The sequence below is a fragment of the Myxine glutinosa genome, chromosome 1, assembly GCF_964187855.1.
Source record: "Myxine glutinosa chromosome 1, kmMyxGlut1.1, whole genome shotgun sequence".
Lineage (NCBI taxonomy): Eukaryota > Metazoa > Chordata > Myxini > Myxiniformes > Myxinidae > Myxine > Myxine glutinosa.
In genome coordinates, this window is record NC_136261.1 from 171,630,534 (window position 1) to 171,650,375 (window position 19,842).

Consider the following 19,842-nt stretch of genomic DNA (forward strand, 5'->3'; position numbering starts at 1 on the left):
ATCCTTCCCTTTCTCCGAGCTATTCTGAAATCTCTGACACACCTTCAACAGCTCTCCCTACCTCTTCCACCTCTTCCACATCTTACCCTACCCCTCCTCCCCCCTGTTCTGTATCTGATGCTCCCCCTTCCTCTTCATTAACGGTATGGACCTCAAACATCCGGGGCCTTCATTCAAACTTAACTGATCTCTCCATACAGGTTGCTTCTGTCAAACCAGACGTGATCTGCTTAACAGAAACTTTCCTCCTTTATGATGTCTCTGATTCCATAGTATCTCTCCCGGGCTACTCCCTCCTCCGGTATGATAGACCTGAGCCTCGTCCTGGAGGCGGGGTTGCTATCTTTATCAAAAACTCTCTTCCTCACTCGCCCTGCACTGCACTCTCTCCACCTCACCCCCAGGAATACCTCTGGCTACGGCTTCCCCTTCGCTCCCACCTCTTGTTCATATGTGTGTTGTACCGTCCACCAAACAGTGATGACTCCATCTACATCTCGCTGTCTGATGATATGGACCAACTTCTATCTACTCATCCCAACTCTCTCTTCCTCATATGTGGTGATTTCAACTGTCATCATGCCAGTTGGCTGGGTGTGGGTACCTCTCTCACCAGCCATGGCTCCTCAGCAAAGGACTTCTGCGACTCACTGGGACTGACACAATCTGTCAATTTCCCGACCCGGATCTCAGTCAACGGAACATCTTCTCTTCTGGACTTGGTTATGACTAACTTCCCTGAAAATGTCTGCTGCTCTTCTGCTCCGATCGGATCATCTGATCATGTCCTTGTTAAAGTGGACATCTCTCTGACCATCCTCAGGGAGCCTGCTCAGCGTCGACGAGTCTGGCATTTCACTCAGGCCAACTGGCACGGTCTTCAAGCAGCAATCAATCATCTGGACTGGTCTCCCATCTCTACCACCTCTGACATCAACTCATCCTGGGAATTCTTCCAAAGTAAATTGCTCTCTCTCATGCACAGATTTATCCCATCTCGTCTTCAGTTGTCATACCCTTCCTCCCGTCCATGGTACACGGAATCTTGTGGTGAGGCTGTTGCCCAGAAACAACTTGCCTTCGTCTCCTGGAAAGCAAATCCAACGGAAGGAAATCTCATTTCCTTTCACAAAGCCCGAAACAAGTGTGTGTCCACCCTCAGGAGAGCCAGGAAACAATATCTCTCCATTCTCAAGACCGAACTCTCTTATCTGTCTCCCTCTTCCAAATCCTGGTGGCGTCTGGTCAAATCCGTTTCTGGTGTTTGTTCCCCCTCCATCCCCTCCCTTACCTCAAACGGCTACACAGCTGACTCCGCACGTGAAAAAGCTGAATGCCTCAACTCTGTGTTTGCCTCTAAATCTTGTGTCCCAAACCCATCCCTCTCTGTACCCACCATACCCAGTCGTACCCTGCTGCTCCTGGACTCCGTGTCCTTTCCTCCTGACAAGGTGGAAAAGTTTCTGTCAACCCTCGACTCTGATTCTGCAACTGGACCCGACGGCATCAGCCCACGGGTCCTAAAATCCTGCTCTGCTGCTCTATCTCACCCTCTCTCTGTTCTCTTCACCCTCTCTTTTGCTCAAGGTCAACTGCCATCTGCTTGGAAATCAGCCAACATCACCGCTTTGCACAAAAAAGGTGCAAAAACAGATCCTAGCAACTACAGACCAATCAGCCTTCTCCCAATTATCAGCAAAGTCATGGAATCCATCATTGCTTCGGATATGAAATCTTTCCTCTTCTCCAATGGCTTGATCTCTGATCATCAATTTGGTTTCAGACCAGGTCACTCTACTCTGGACATGCTGCTTCTGCTGTCTCAACAATGGATGGAGGTCCTCAATGCCAAACAGGAAATTAGAGCTGTCTCCCTCGACATATCACGTGCCTTTGACACGGTCTGGCACCCCGCTCTGCTCACCAAACTCTCCTCCTTTGGTATCCATGGAAATCTCCACGCATGGCTGGCGGACTTCCTCTCTAGTCGTCGTCAACGTGTGGCCCTGAATGGGTTTCTCTCATCTCCTCTTCCTGTTCAGGCTGGAGTTCCCCAAGGCAGTGTTCTGGGCCCCGTGCTTTTTCTGGTCTTCATCAATGATCTCTCTGACTCTCTCGAAAATCCTCTCTATCTCTTTGCTGATGACTCCACTCTCTGCCGCTCCATTCCTCTTCCGTCAGATCGGCAGTCTGCTGCCTCCTCACTCTCTGAAGACCTGGACAAAATCACAGACTGGTCAAACAAGTGGAACATGTCTTTCAATCCTGACAAATCTCACACTCTTACTATGTCTCTCCGAAAAGATCGACTGGACAACCCTCCCATCTACTTTCTCAACAATCCTCTCCAAGAAGTTCTGTCGCTCAAGATTTTGGGTCTCACTATCTGCCATGATCTTTCTTGGGAAAACCACATTTCCAAGCTGGCCTCCAAAGCCAGTCGCCGACTGGGCATCCTCCGTCGTGCGAAGTCCTTCCTCGGCACACCTGAGCTCCTCACCACATACAAGGCTTTCATCCGCAGCTCAATGGAATACTGTTCTCCCCTATGGGCCGGTGCTCCTGCCTCACACCTAGCTCGGCTTCACGCTGTTGAAACCAAAGCTTTCAGAATTATTGGAATCTCCCGCGATGAAGCTATCTCTGAGGGCCTTTCACTCACTCACCGCAGGCAGGTAGGTGGTCTTTCTGTCTTCTACCGACTCCTCTCCGGCCTTGCACCCCCAGCTCTCTCTGTGCTCTGTCCCCCAAATATTCCTACAGGTCGCACAAGATCTGCCAGCAACCCTCTGATGGTTAAACTGCCGAAATCTCGGCTCTCTGCTCACCTTCACTCTTTCATTCCTCTTTTCTCCCGCCTCTGGAACAAACTCCCTCACTCCCTTCAATCCCACTCCTCCCTCCAGGTCTTTAAAACAGCTGTTCACCACCATCTCTTATCTTCCCCCATCCAAAACCTTGATCTTTTCTACCCCCGCTAATTCACCCCAGATCCACCTTGTTTGAAATTCCAACTTCTTTCCTGGAAGTCCTGGCAGTGTCCATATGTTTTATACCTCTCCCACCGCCCCCTTCCCATGCCCCCCCCCCCCCCCAAAGCCCTCGCCCTCTCTCAGATCTCTCGATGTCTCCATGTCTCTCGGTCCCTGCTCTCAAATGTTGTGTTTGTGTCCTTCCCCCTCTCTCCCCATCTTGTCTACCGCTCCCGATGTTATATGTTTTATGTGTCGGTTTGTCTTTCTGTGTGATTAATGTTTGCTCTTTCACGAGCCTCGATCTTGTATACAAAAAAAAAAAAAAAAAAAAAAAAACCTGTAGGAATATTTGGGCGACAGAGAACAGATATAGCTGGGGGAGCTAGGCCGGATAGGAGTCGGTAGAAGACAGAAAGGCCACCTACCTGCCTGCGGTGAGTGAGTGAAAGGCCCTCACAATCAGCTTCATCGTGGGAGATTCCAATGATTCTGAAAGCTTTGGTTTCAACACCGTGAAGCCGAGCTAGGTGTGAGGCAGGAACACCAGCCCAGAGGGGAGAGCAGTGTTCCATTGAGCTACGGATGAAAGCTTTGTATGTGGTGAGGAGCTCAGGTGTGCCAAGGAAGGACTTCACACGACGGAGGATGCCCAGTCGGCGACTGGCTTTGGAGGCCAGCTTGGAAATGTGGTTTTCCCAGGAAAGATCATGGCAGATAGTGAGACCCAAACACTCGAGTGACAGAACTTATTGGAGAGGATTGTTGAGAAAATAGATGGGAGGGTTGTCCAGTCGGTCTTTTCAGAGAGACATCGTAAGAGTGTGAGATTTGTCAGGATTGAAAGACATGTTCCAGTTGTTTGACCAGTCTGTGATTTTGTCCAGGTCTGCAGAGAGTGAGTAGGCTGCAGACTGCCGAGCTGAGGGATGAGGAATGGAGCCGCAGAGAGTGGAGTCATCAGCAAAGAGATAGAGAGGATTTTCCAGAGTCAGAGAGATCATTGATGAAGACCAGAAAAAAGCACAGGTCCCAGAACACGACCTTGGGGAACTCCAGCCAGAACTGGAGGGGAGATGAGAGAAATCCATTCAGGGCCACACGTTGACGACGACCAGAGAGGAAGTCCTCAAGCCATGCGTGGAGATTTCCATGGATACCATAGGAGGAGAGTTTGGTGAGCAGAGCGGGGTGCCAGACCGTATCGAAGGCATGTGATATGTCAAGGGAGACAGCTCTGATTTCCTGTTTGGCATTGAGGACCTCCATCCATTGTTGAGACAGCAGAAGTAGCATGTCCAGAGTAGAGTGACCTGGTCTGAAACCAAATTGATGATCAGAGATCAAGCCATTGGAGAAGAGGAAGGATTTGATATCTGAAGCAATGATGGATTCCATGACTTTGCTGTTAATTGGGAGCAGTCTTGATTCGGCTGTAGTTGCAAGGATCTGTTTTTGCACCTTTTTTGTGTAAAGTGGTAATGTTGGCTGATTTCCAAGCAGATGGCAGATGACCTTGAGCAAAAAAGAGGGCGAAGAGAATAGAGAGAGGGTGTGAAAAAGCGGTATAGCAGGATTTTAGGACCCGTGGGCTGATGCCATCTGGTCGAGTCCAGCAGCAGCTGGGTTCGACTGGGTAAGGTGGATACAGAGAGAGATGGGTTTGGGACACAAGATTTTAAGGCAAACACAGAGGTGAGGCATTCGGCTCTGTCACGTGCGGTGTTAACTGTGTAGCCATTCCAGGTAAGGGAGGGGATGGAGGGGGAACAAACACCAGAACCAGATTTGACCAGACGCCACCAGGATTTGGAGGAAAGAGACAGGTTTGAGAGTTCAGTCTTGAGACAACAACAACAACATGCATTTTAAGGCCATTTTCCCTGCTTGAGCGGGGGTTAGCCTTTCGGTCCCCATGACAATCTTCTCCATCTTGCCCTATTTTCTGCATCTCTCCTTGTTAACCCCCTTGCCTGCATTTCTTCTTCCACCATCTTTAGTCAAATCCTTCTCGGTCTTCCCCGTCCTCTACTTCCTTCTGCATTCATTTCCATCACTCTTCTCAACCAGTCACTTTCATCCTTCCTCAACACATGACCAAACCATCTCAACCTGTTCCTCTTCACAGCATCAATCACCAGCTCTATTCCCATCATTTTTCGCAATTCATCATTTGTCTTCCTCTCTCTCAACGATACTCCACACATCCATCGAACCATTCGCATTTCCACCCTTTCCAACCTTCGTTGCTGCTCTATGTTCATTACCCATGTCTCGCTCCCATAAATCATAACACTTCTCACACATGCAGCATACACCTTTCCCTTCAGCTTCAACGACACTCCCCTCCTCATCAGCACGCCACTCAGTTCCCGAAACTTCTTCCATGCACATCTCACTCGAGCAACCGTTGCCGTGTCTGATCCACCTTCTCCATTCAGCATGTCTCCGAGGTAGCAAAATGTTTTCACACCTTCCAGCTTCACGCCGTCTCCAAGATCCAACTCAACATTTCCTCCATGTGCAGCTCCCTCTGTGCACACCTTGCATTTGAATGTAGCTGCCACACTGGTTAATGACCCTCTCAGACCACTACATTTTTGATGAACCCACTCAGCGCACATTGTACATTGAATGGAGTTCACTCCGACACCCTTCCTGCACACAGCACAGGGCCACTTCCCAGTTCTTTCCACCTCACCACATGCTTGACCACTTGCCATCACCTTCGTCTTTCCGATATTCACCTTCAGACCTTTTGTCTCCATACATTCCTTCCACTTGTTCATCTTTTCCTTCAGTCCATCCATACTTTCCGCAATCAACACCAGTTCATCTGCATTCAACAACTCTCATGGTAAACCCTCCTTTACGTTCTGAGCCAGCACCTCCATCACAGCTGCAAATAGTAGTGGACTTAGTACCGACCCCTGATGCACTCCCACCTTCACCTCAAACTCACCACTGTTCCCATCCTTCGTCCTTACAGCTGTGCGCGCTCTCTCATAAATTGCCATCACTACTCTGATCAACCAGTCCTCCACTCCTAACTTCCTCATTGCCCATGTCAATACTTTGTGTGGAACCCTATCGAATGCTTTCTCCAGATCAACAAACCCAAGAAACAACTTCTTCCTCTTCTCCATGTATTTCTCCTGCAACTGCCTCACAATAAAAAGCGTGTCTGTCATTCCTCTTCCTGGCATAAATCCAAACTGCATTTCGTCGATCTTCACTTTCTTCCTTATCCTCCTCTCCAACATCCTTTCCAATACCTTCATTCCATGCTCCAATAACTTTATCACTCGGTACGAGCCACACTCTAGAGGGTCACCTTTCCCCTTGTATAGAGGGACGAGGGTACTCGGTTCCCAATCCACTGGAATGCGGCCTTCTTTCACCGCCAGATTACAGATCTCTGTCATTCTCTTCACACCCCAACTTCCTGCTGCCTTCAACATATCTCCCACAACTCCCGTCGGCCCTCCCGCTTTTCTACTCTTCATTGCTTTCATTGCTTCCTCAACTTCCTTCTCAGTTATCTTCTCTGCCGGTCCTAAAACTGGGTTACTCTCTATGTTGCCATCCCATTCATTCTCTGTATTCAACAGCATTTCCATATATCTTTTCCATCTTCCTTTAATTCCATCTGGGTGCACAACGATTTGCCCCACTTCATCCTTCAAGAAACTCACCCCCATCACATCACACCTCTCTTTCGCCATCTGCTTTGCAATCCTGAATACTGCTCTCTGACCCTCTTCCGAATCCAAGCGTTCTCCGAACATTTTCCTACATGCCTCCTGCGCCTTTGCTACCTCTTTCTTTGCAGCCTTCTTGGCTGCCTTATGCCTTTCATGCTCTGCTGTTTCTGCTCCTGTACCCTTCGCCTTCTGCCACTCCTTGAACTTCTTCCTCTTCTCGTCAATCCTCTTTCCAACTTCATCATCCCACCACCATGTTTCCGAGTGCCTTGGTGGTCCTTTTGTCCATCCACATACCTCACCAACGGCTCCCAACAGACTAGCTTTCATTGACATCCAACCACTTTCAAGCTCAACCACATCATCCTCTACCCTACTCAGCCTCTCTTTTAATGCCTCCCTTACTGTCACCTCTTTCAACCTCCACACCTTCATTCTCGGTTGGTACTTCACCCGCCGAGCTCTCCTCGCACCTTTCACTCTTATGTCGCAGACAACCAAGTGGTGCTGTGAAACAGCCTCCTCCCCCGGGATCACCTTTGTGTCCCGGAGGTGCCCCCTATCTCGCCTACGCACCATCAGGTAGTCAACGGTTGTCGTCGACCCACCTGACGTGTATGTAACAAGCTTATTATCCTCTTTCTGGGACTGAGTATTACATATCAACAAATCAGCTCCATCAGCAAACTCCAAAATCCTTTCACCTTCTCCATTTCTCACACCATATCCGTAACCCCCATGAACTCCCTCAAAACCATCCATACTCCTTCCCACATGTCCATTTAGATCTCCTACCACAACAACTTCCTCATCTTTCACGTTTTCCATCAGCTTCTCCATCGCACACCAGAACTTGTCCTTCTCTTCATCGCTCCGACCAACCTGCGGAGCATATCCCGAGATGACATTCACCAAGAGCTTTCCAATCATCATTTTCACCATCATCAACCGATCACTCACTCTAGTCACACTCACCACACTGTCTACAAACTCCTCAGAAAACAGGACACCAACACCATTCACGCCCTCCAGGCACCCTTGCCACACAAACTTGTATTTCTGTCCCTGCCTACCCTTCACCATTCTCACACCACTTCCCTTCCATCTTGTCTCTTGCACACAACATATGTCCACTCTTCTTCTGACCAATACTTCCACCACTTCTCCTGATCTCCCTGTCATTGTCCCTACATGCCATGTCCCAAACCTCAGAAACCGATCTCCACTTCGGGCTGTACCCTGCCCATATGTAATTGTAATTGTCATGGTTCTCTTTTTGAGGCAATGTTTTTTAATGGCCGGATGCCCTTCCTGACGCCAACCCTCTTAGTCGTCTCTTACGACACGCAGGGATACGGTGTACCTATTCTAATCCAGGGTAAACACTGGGGAACGTTTAAAACATGGAAATTCTGGGGGGGGGGGGGGCGGGATGGGAGGGCATCACGGCTGCGGGGGCCCCGTCAGCACCACGCCACGTTTGCCCGGTCAGCACCACGGCGGCCTGGTCAGCACCACACCACGTTTGCCCGGTGAGCACCACACCACGTTTCCCGGTCAGCACCACGGCGGCCCGGTCAGCACCACACCCTTGGAAAGGACTTCGATGCACGTCGGCCCGGTCAGCCCAGAGCCTCGCGCGAAGTCCAAGGACATCAGCACGTCATCCGAAAACAGCTCCGGTTGGTGCGAACCACTCGGTCAATGGCACGAACCAGGTCCCGACACGCCCTTGCTCGTCCCGACACGCCCTTTCAGTCTTGAGAGTGGAGAGATGTTGTTTCCTGGCTCTCCTGAGGGAAGACACACCTGTTCCGAGCTTGGTGGAAGGAACTGAGATTACCTTCAGTTGGATTAGCCTTCCAAGAGGCAAAGGCAATTTGTTTCAGTGCAACTGCTTCACCACAAGATTCAGTGTACCATGGATGGGAAGATGGGTATTTGTCATTTCTTATTCTTCAAAGAATACCAGAAAAAAATACATCACAACCATTTTCTTTCAGGCATCTACCCTACATCCTATACCTATTTTTCAAATCTTCAGAGTTGATGTTCTCTATATTAATAGTTCCTCCATTTTTTTTTATGTTGAAGGCTCCATCCAGTCACGGACTATAATCCTCCTAGAGACTAGAGCTGGTGAGACAGAGCAGCAGAGGAAGACAAGGCAAGATTATCTCCAAAGGAAATGCAAGGACCTTTCCAAAGGGGAGTGTGATGCACCAAACTGATCGCCATGACTTTCTACATTGATTAGATGAATGAAAATTTGGTCCAATTGACCAACTGGATCACTGTAGTATGTACAAATATCCTCATTTCTTTAAGTGTGGCAAAATCATTCAAAACTTCATCAAAGTGAATTTTATGGGCAATATCACTTTCTATGGACAAGATTGCCAAGTTGCTGAGCCTTGTTTGACTCATGGAAGACCTGAGGTAATTCTTGATCAGTTTTAGCTTGGAAAAGCTGTGCTTGCAACTGCCTATTGAAACACAAATTGTTCGCAGAATATGCAATGCAATGAAGAGGTTGGGTAAGGTTTCAATGTAGCCCACTTCACGATCCACTGAAGCAATTCAAATGCCCACACTTTGTACTGTTCTGTGCGGAGTTCCTGTTGCAGAGTCAAACCTGCGACTACTGCTCCTTCGCCAGTCATTCTCTTCCTCCATCTCACGCGGAATTCTGTTGAAACTTTTTTTGCAGTTTTTTATGGCCTTGGCATCAGCCCCGGTGACAGGTGCATCTCGTTCCTCGTGAAAAAAAGTAAGAGCACTTCCATCTTCAATGCACACTGGTCTATTCGCAGGCGAGGCGTTTGAAGGTATTTTTGAGCGTCATCAATCTCCTTCAGCACAGGGCTCCAAAAGTAAAGGTTGTAAGGGTATGCAGTAAAAGTGTATGACAAGATGCTGATGAGAAGACTTCCAGCATCACCTTTTGTATCCATTGTTTCCATGTTCCCATCTCGCAGTTCTTCAAGAGCTTCAATTAATTTTTCAAGCTGGGATTCAGGGGGAATCGCAGATTGGAATGAATAACAGATATTCATTCAAGGATGCCAAAATGAACATGACTAATAAAGGTTGCAGTACCTCATCTGCCGCATGCATAATATGGCCTCGATTTCTGGAGACACTGACAATCGACTTGCATGTCCACTTGAGCAAATGGCAAAGGTATGGGGTGTAGAAGCAACAGACGCTATCTCTGCCAGGAGTTAATCCAACAGACAACGAAATACATGAGATAAACCTTGTGGGAGAGGCGGTGCCCAGGAAACATCACCGAGGAAGACACATTCAAGGCACCCAGTGCCAGAGGCAGCACGGCAACCCCAAAACAACACTGAACCTCCTCCATGTTTGACTGTCGGGAAGGTGTTCTTTTCTTTGAAGGCTTCATTTTGTTTTCTGTAAACATCGAGATGATGTGCTTTACCAAAAAAGCTCTAATTTGGTCTCATCTGTCCACAGGATGGATTTTGACTTGTTCAGGTGTGTTTTGGCAAACTCCAGTCGGGCTTTCTCTCAGCAGGTCTCTCTCTCAGCAGCAGGGTCCTCCTGGGTCTTCTACCATAGAAACCCCTTTCATTGAGTTGGTGACAGATGGTGCGAGTTGAAACTGTCGTACCTTGTGTCTGAAGATCAGCTGGAATCTGTTTGGCAGTTGATTGAGGTGCTTTCTCCGCCATTTGAACAATTTTTCGCTGCAATCTTCGATCAAGTTTTCTCTTGCGGCCACGTCCAGGGAGGTTGGCTACAATGCCATGTGCCTTAAATTTCCTGATAACATTGCTTCCGGTGGACACAGGAACATCAAGGTCTCTGGAGATGGACTTGTAGCCTTGAGATTGTCCACGCTTGGCTACAATCTTGTCTGACCTCTTTTTTTTTCTTTTTTTTTTTTCTTTTTGTATACTGAATCGAGGCTCGTGAAAGAGCTAACAAATTGAGGTCTCTTCAGACAATTCTCAGGTTTTCTTTCTTTTCTCCATGCTCATTGCGGTACACAGCGACACAAAACAGCGGAATGACTCCTTTTCTCTATCCAAACTGGTTGAATGAGTGATTTTAAAATTTTATTGCAGGCACCTGCAACTCACTTTATTTCCAAAGTAAAGGAGAATCATCTGATTGAAATCTAATTACTTCTAACAACTTCTAAAAGGTGCCAATAATATTGTCTGGGCCATTTTAGGATTTATGTGTGGAATAAGGTTTCCTTATTTTTTCAGCTATCTTTGTTTTGTTCCACTGCAAACCAAAGAAACACATATGTGGATACCAAAAGTTTTAAAAATAATTTTAACAATTTTCTGGAATAAATGGTGCATTATTTGAAAAAAGTGCAAGTGTGCCAATATTTTTGGCGACGACTGTAGATCTAGGCTATTGTAAAAGTTCATTTACCGAGAATTATGTTCTTGTATTGAGTTACTTTACCCAACTCTTGAGGTTTTTTTGGGGGGGGGTGGGGGGGGGGGGTGGTTGGAGAGAAAGTTATTTTTTGTTGTAGGTGAGCACAGTGCTACTCTAGAGATGAAGCGGAATCTTACTAAGGAGGAAAGAATTTCTATTTTGTAGTTGTGGTGGAAAACGAAAGAATTCGAGAGATTTCTACAGCATTTGAGAATAAGTTTCCAAGTGTTACTTTTCCATTAAGACGAGCAATACACAAGCTTAATGAGATATTTGATGGAACATGAAACATCGCTTGATGTTTTTCGCAACAAAATTGAACTTTGCATGGATGTCTGCCTTAATTGATTTCATAATGTTATCAAAAGGTGTGAAAATGTATGGAGAGCAAAGGTGGCCAATTCGAGCACCTTCTGTAAAGTCGTGATGTAAGATTAAAATGGTTTCGTAAAAATTTAAACAGTTTGTGTACAATTTGGATTTGCAACTAAGACGATTCTAAATATATTGGTTTTTCATTTTTCATTATTATTATTATTATTATTTATTTATTAAATGAATAGGAGAACAGAATTCTCAGTAAACTAACTTTTGAAACAGCCTGTGTATATTCTCAACATAACGTTTGTACAGATCGGTCTAGCATCGGCAACAATTGTGGTAAAATTGTTCATTGTGGTAAAATTCATTTATGTTCAATAATTAAATTAATTGTTCTTAAATTTATTGTTAAATTTATTATTGTTCTTAAATTTATTGTTAAATTACATTTATGTTCAATGAAATTCATGTTCAAGAATTGTTCATTGTGGTAAAACACGTACAGTGGGAAGGTCGAAAATTCCACCATACTTATCTACTCAATAAACGTATTAGTGTCTGCGCTTATGCAAACAACACTGGAATTTGTTGAGAGAGCTCTCTCTCTCTCTCTCTCTCTCTCTCTCTCTCTCTCTCTCTCTCTCTCTCTCTCTCTCTCTCTCTCTCTCTCTCTTTCTCTCTCTCTCTCTATATATATATATATATATATATAAATATATATATATATATCTCCCTTCATCTCTTCATTTTTACGAGAGTACAATATCTCTAATTCAGTCAGTTTCCTCCAAATACAAATTTCTTTTTTTCAAGTTAATCCCATTTTTAGCTTTTCGATTAGGTACTTAGTCTGCCATATTTGTAAAGAACTTCCTCATTTCATCTCTGCTGACTTTTTTTCACCCTTTGAAAATAACAGATTTGGGTTCACTCATCAGCAGGGCAGAAGTTATTTCAAACAAATTTGTTAACAAATAAGCCTGATGGGTCATTTAAATGTGGCACACTCTATGAAGGAAATGACTGCAAAAACTTTAATTGTAGACGTTACAAGATGGAATTTTGAAATGATTGTCAGCAATTTATCAACATGTCAAAAATAGTTTATTGGTTCTTCGTGACTAATGTTAATCAAGTCAGCATAGAACATTCAATACTGTCTAGTGGTTTATTATTACGATCCGTATCGATTTCAGACATGTATTTTATTCTCAGTTTAAAACTAAGGGCATTCTTAAGATTTATATACCAGACTCGGCCTAATGGATAGAGTGTCCGCTCTGAGTCTTGAATGTTGGTGGTTCGAGCCCTGGCCTGAGTCATATACTGATGGCTTTAAAAATGATACATGCTGCTTCCTTGCTTGACTCTCAACAATTTTAAAAGGATATAGCAAGGATAATCAAGCTTAACTAGCCAATTCTAGCGTAGTCCTGCGGCATAGCAGACCAATTGTTCAAATTGTTCTAAAAGCACCAAAATTGGCACACATGTAGATTAATATATTCTAAACATTTTTGGATATGGAGGCATTCAAGATTAGCCCTGTGGAAGATATGGCGGCCATTGTTCAAAATGGCCGCCATTTACCATTAGCGTCATTACATAGACTTCATTATGTGTCGTTAGTATGGTGCTAGATGGGCCAAAATTCCTTTTTTTTACATCAGAATTAACATCAATAAGTGTTTAACAGATATTTAGATGAATCTTCTCAAAAATGGCCCTCAAATTGCTGGCAAAATTGCAATGGAATGGTAGTCAAAATAATACACAGAGTACGGGGAGTTTACAGTATGGTCAGATTGTAGTTATATAGTCGACCAAAAGCCCAGTCCCAGTCAACCTCTGGTCCGGCAACCATCCAGCGCCTCAGTGCAGTTGGATTGTCTGTTGGAATCTTGAATGCCTCCATATCCAAAAATTGTTCAGAATGTATTAATCTACATGTGTGCCAATTTTGGTGCTTTTAGAACAATTTGAACAATTGGTTTCGTATTTTTTACTATGCCGCTGGGCTAGCGGAGGTTTAATGGGTCGAGTGGCATCCTTTATTGAAGTTCCTTGTAAGAAACTCTTATTATTATTATTTTTAATCAAATCACATTATTGTTCACCGGCTCTCCCACAAGGTCGGAGATGGGGACATTCAGATGAGTTCCGACCTACCAATCATCCAGTCCATGACCAATCATCTGTCCACAGATCGACCGACGTCCTTGTTCTCTACTGTTGTACTTGTGTGCTTCCCTCTCTCCCCCTCTTGTCTCCCGCTCCCTTCATTGTTTGTTTTATGTGTCTGCGCATGTTTTCATGTTCAATGTGTTAGCTCTTTCACGAGCCTCGATTCTGTATACAAAAAAGGAAAATGCATTGCAGATTGATTAATGCGGTTTGCTTTTTTTGCCTGGAATTTTCTCGATCCGCAAGTCTTATATCAGAGAAAAGGGGGTGAGGGCAAACAGAAGCAGTTATTATTATTTCAAAATGCAGATGCACTTAAGTTTTTTAAATGCCCAACATGTCCAATAATGAGGGAAACAAACAAAAGATAGCAATGGGTCAAAACAGGTTTATTCCAGTCTCCAAAATATTACATTTATCGGAGTTTGATCAAGGTTGTCAGAAAGTCTCCATTTTGCATTGATTGAAAATGAGTAATTACTCGTGTGTATTTTTCATTGACTGCTGGGATGACACTTTAATATTGTTTTGCTTGTCTGAAGATATGCATATCTTTGTCTGGAATGTTGGTGGGAAGAGTAGGGGTGTAAGGGAGAAAATTGTAGTCGTGTATGATCAGCACCTTTTACTCATTTCCTGAGGTGTGAAAATCAATGCCTTTCCATTACCATGGTGTTTCTGTCTTATTAGTAAGGTAACGATCATTGTAATTGGCAATTCTGGTGTTCAGAGTGAACGATTGGTCAAATTCTCATGCTTTTACCCTTGTGCTGTGAATAAATTGTTGTTGAAGACAAGATAGCAAAGTAAAGGGAAGTGGGGAATGGACTTGTCGCCTGTTTTTCTTTATTCTGTTGCAATGTATGCATCAAGTCGCTGGGAAATTTTTTCCTTCAAATCATCCACGTGTGGTTTCATAACCCTTATGGTCTCAGCAATCAAGTCCCTAAACAAACGAAAAACAAAAACGTGTAAGCAAAGCATGGCAATGATTAGTAAAAGAAAAACAACAATAAAAAACCAAATAAATTCTTGTGTTGTAATCTTGAGCATTTAATTAGAGCATCAGAATCTGCATGATTATCGGCCCCAGTGCAAGAGCAATTCCTTTTGACAAGAATCTCTTATCATATCCTTCCGTTTTAAAGTTATTTTTATTGTTCATGATAATCACTCCTGCCCTCTTTGCTATTGCCATTTGACTGAAAGCCATTCCTTCCTTTGTAATTCTACATTTTGGGGCGACCTTCTTCACATAATGATTTTTAAAAAGGAACTTTGAGAATATTTCTGTTTGTAATGTGTGACCCAGAATTTGTCTTCTTTTTAGGTTTACCTGTTAACCTTTCATGAGGACAGTCATGTCTAAAAAGAGCAAAAAAATGTAATAATAGACAAAAATAATGAAGTAGCATTCTGATTCTGATGTACCATTCTCCTTCGGTACAGAGTGTCGGTACTGCCGAATGAGTTTATTGGCAAGGATGACACTTGGTGGTTTGTTGTTGCCTTCCCAGCAGCAGGTATATGGCAGGAATTTGTAATTTGTTTATGGTGCCGGTGAGATATAGCTCGCCTAGTCCTCGCAAAGGACACTGTGGGATATTTTGTTAACATCCAACAACTTTCCACATCAGTTTAGCGTCCATCTGGTGGACTGCACAAACATTGATGAATCACCCTGCCTAGGAAACACTGGATATTGAGATTCAATCTTCGGGGTGAATTTGCATACCTCTAGAGTCTAGACCATCCTTTCAGCCCGGAAGAAACATGAGAGTCATGAAAAAAGGGAAACCTCAAATTGTTGGAGACCACAACCCAAAATAAGCAATGTATAATCACCCCACAGGGTTGGAAAACCATTTAACAACAGCAGTCTAAGAAAGGGAATTCAAGAATATTATTATTATTCATGAATATATCAGCAGAGAATTCAAGAATATTATAATTATTCAAGAATAAATCAGCAGAGAATTGAAGAATATTATTATTATTATTATTCAAGAATAAATCAGCAGAGAATTGAAGAATATTATTATTATTATTCAAGAATAAATCAGCAGAGAATTCAAGAATATTATTATTATTATTATTCAAGAATATATCAGCAGAGAATTGAAGAATATTATTATTATTATTCAAGAATAAATCAGCAGAGAATTGAAGAATATTATTATTATTCAATAATAAATCAACAGAGAATTCAATAATATTATTATTTTTTTTCAAGAATAAATCAGCAGAGAATTCAATAATATTATTATTATTTTTCAAGAATAAATCAGCAGAGAAATCAATAATATTATTATTATTTTTCAATAATAAATCAGCAGAGAATTCAATAATATTATTATTCCTTTTCAAGAATAAATCAGATAATGCGAGAATATAATTATGATTATTCAAGAATAAATCAGCAGAGAATTGAAGAATATTATTATTATTCAAGAATAAATCAGCAGAGAATTCAAGAATATTATTATTATTATTCAAGAATAAATCTGCAGAGAATTCAAGAATATTATTATTTTTATTCAAGAATTAATCAGCAGAGAATTCAAGAATATTATTATAATTATTCAAGAATAAATTAGCAGATAATTGAAGAATATTATTATTATTCAAGAATACATCAGCAGAGAATTCAAGAATATTATTATTTTTATTCAAGAATAAATCAGAAGTGAATTCAAGAATATTATTTTTTATTAATTTTCAAAAATAAATCAGCAGAGAATTCAACATATTATTATTATTCACGAATAAATCAGCAAAGAATTCAAGATATTATTATTATTTTTCAAGAATAAATCAGGTCATTCAAGAATATTATTATGATCATTCAAGAATAAATCAGCAGAGAATTGAAGAATATTATTATTATTCAATAATGAATCAGCAGAGAATTGAAGAATATTATTATTATTCAAGACTGAACGAGCAGAGAATTCAAGAATATTATATAATTATTCAATAATAAATCCGCAGAGAATTGAAGAATATTATTATTATTATTCAAGAATAAATAAGCAGAGAATTGAAGAATATTATTATTATTCAAGAATAAATCAGCAGAGAATTCAAGAATATTATTATTTTTATTCAAGAATAAATCAGCAGTGAATTCAAGAATATTATTATTTTTATTCAAGAATAAATCAGCAGAGAATTCAAGAATATTATTATAATTCAAGAATAAATCAGCAGAGAATTCAAGAATATTATTATTTTTATTCAAGAATAAATCAGCAGAGAATTCAAGAATATTATTATTATTCAAGAATAAATCAGCAGAGAATTCAAGAATATTATTATTTTTATTCAAGAATAAATCAGCAGTGAATTCAAGAATATTATTTTTATTATTTTTCAAAAATAAATCAGCAGAGAATTCAAGATATTATTATTATTATTCAAGAATAAATCAGCAAATAATTCAAGATATTATTATTATTCAAGAATAAATCAGTAGAGATTTCAAGAATATTATTTTTTATTATTTTTCAAAAATAAATCAGGAAAGAATTCAAGATATTATTATTATTCAAGAATAAATCAGCAGAGAATTCAAGATATTATTATTATTCAAGAATAAATCAGCACAGAATTAAAGAATATTATTATTATTATTATTATAATTAAAGAATAAATCAGCAGAGAATTCAAGATAATATTTACCTTGTAAGTTTTCCCATGTTGGAGGCACGAATTTGCTCCAGGATTACTTGAATTTTCTCGACAGCTTTTGTCAGCGCGACTTTCACGTGCTCTGGAATAAACTCGTCATCGCTCTTTTCACCTGAAGGCTTCGCCTCTGATACTGGAGGTAAACACACACACACACACACACACACACACACACACACACACACACACACACACACACACACACACACACACACCTTGGATCGAAGAGACAGGAAACTGATGATTTTTCAACAGTAATAATTACCTATATTTCTTTTTTTAGTGCTTCGTGAAGTAGAAGGTTTGCAATACTCATGACATTGGTATACCACCTGCCATTGTAAGGAATTGTGAAAGAATATGTTAACGCATAAAATCCAGTGGCTACAAAAGTATGAAGCAACTTTTTTTTTACTGTGGAAATCAATGTGAACCTTTTGTCTATGGTTAAAATTTGTAATTATTGTTATTACACATGCAGAATAGTATTACACAAAAATATTGTAAATGCAGAATTAGTTCATCTTTTCTAAATACGCAGTTAAAATTAGCTGTACAAGTGTTGTTGAGTGAATCTAAATGTAACTCACTGCACATGTTTAATGGCTGCTGTCAGGATTCAACTCTTAAATCTCAGATTACATGATATATTTTCTTGCAATGCAATGTGTTATTGTGCTGCAACTTTGAGCAAAAGTTAGTAATAGCTGAGGGCAATGGATAAAAACTGCAGAATTTCAAATACAATAATCAAGATAACACATGGTGAATTAATGGTTGAACCGTCTTCTCGTGATGTTATTGAAAATACTGCTTCAAGTGATAGCGTGAACTTACCAATCAGGAAAGCGCAAAACACAGTGGCCAGGCCTAACAACAAAACTGTGGTTCTCATCTTTGCAGGATAAGGTCACCAGCTGAAAATCACAAAAATTCATCATATTGTTAATTATTATTGAAAATTCATCATATTATTTTTTTTTTTTTAAATCACAATTACGCATCATGACAACATCACCATTCACATGGATCGTAATCCACAACGAAGTGAGTTGTCGGAATGCCGTATATGGGAATAACTGTGGACTGTTGATATTAAAATATTCCAGAAAGAAAAATCACACTCACAGTTGTATACGCATGTGCAAATAAAGACAAGTTGATCAACTGAGTCACATTTTGTTAAAGTGATCTAACTTTAACAAAAAAGGTACATTGGGAGAAAAACAATAAGAAAGATGAGGACAATTGAAGATAGAACAATAGAAAAGGCAAATAAAAGTTGCATATATCTAAGCAAGTATAAAGCAATACTACTTTAGGCCTTAATCTGAACACCTTCCAGTGGAGTAGACAGGAGATTTGCAAAAGGTACAGGGTTTGAGAGAGTCTTGTTCACTTTTATATCCATTCCTTATCTTTGTAGATTGGAAGGGAGGTGGGGGTGGAGGGGGTTTCTGGGGTCATGTGTGATGTGGTTTTAGGTGATGTGTCTGGGGTCATTGACCCCAATATAATATTGTTGACCATCCCCAAGTGCGCCCTTTTCCAGGTTATTGTGATTTCCCCTCGTACCGCCACTCCCTCCTCCTCACATCTTTTCATTTGTTAGTTGGTGGTTGATTTGTGCCTTTTCTGTTTCATCCCAATTTCCCCCTTTCTCTTCTTGCTGTGTTTTAGCTTGCGTGTAACACTTGTTCACCCACTCAATGTGTCCTCCCCCTGCCATTGGTCTCACTCTCACTTGAACTCTGTTGTTGGTCTTACCCCCTTTCCATTTGTTCCCTTCCATTCTGCTTCAGCTCTTCCACGAGCCTCGACCTTGTATACAAAAACCCACTTTCAAACCCACAAAACCCACAGAAACCCACTTTTCAAAACCCACTCTGCCCTCATTCCTGGAGCCCTAAAACACATCCTACAATTATCTTACAATGCCTTCAATCTCCAATCTCAATTTATATGGAATCCTCTCCATTAATTCCCTCGTTAATGTCATCCGATTCTTTCAATATGTCTTTTATTCAGATTGTGACACCTGTTTTCCCTTTTCTGGCACACCGATACATCTTGATGAGTTCAAGTCCTGCCCTCCGATTTGACTCCTCATTAAAGCACATCTCACTTACTGTATCTGTCATACTCTTCCCCATCTACTTCAGCTTCAAGCTCTTCCATTTTATCTTTTAAACTCCTGGCATAAGTTTGGAACGCTTTTTCTTTTCAACTTTTCCCTTCCTGTGATTATTTTTCTGCTTCCCAATCACATGATCCGTTTCAGTTCCTTTATTTATAGCCTTCTCGAGCCTAAAAAGCCTTACTTCTTTCTTCAATTCCCATTGCAATCTATTCAGCCTCTGGTATTCAATCTGGAAATAGTCATTTTGACCCTGAAAATATTCCAATTGCTTCCTAAGCCCTAAACTTTGCTCCCTGTACCGTTCTTCCAACCACAAGTTGACAGCTATTGATCTACTCATGAAGTATTTGCCATTTCTTGTTGTTGAAAGAATACCAGATTTTTTTTTTTTACATCACCTTTTCTT

At 41.6% G+C, this 19,842-nt stretch overlaps 1 long non-coding RNA gene across 2 annotated transcripts; it reads right to left on the minus strand.

Moving 5' to 3' along the window:
- Window positions 1–13,976: 13,976 nt before the first annotated feature.
- On the minus strand, window positions 13,977–18,960 carry LOC137431205 (uncharacterized). Of its 2 annotated transcripts, none has more exons than XR_010985213.2 (4): window positions 18,635–18,960; window positions 18,134–18,213; window positions 17,288–17,429; window positions 13,977–14,552 (listed from the first exon to the last, which is right to left on the minus strand). It is a non-coding gene; the product is annotated as an uncharacterized LOC137431205 (long non-coding RNA). The 2 variants fall into 2 exon arrangements; XR_010985214.2 differs by having other exon boundaries at window positions 18,614–18,666.
- Window positions 18,961–19,842: the final 882 nt, after the last annotated feature.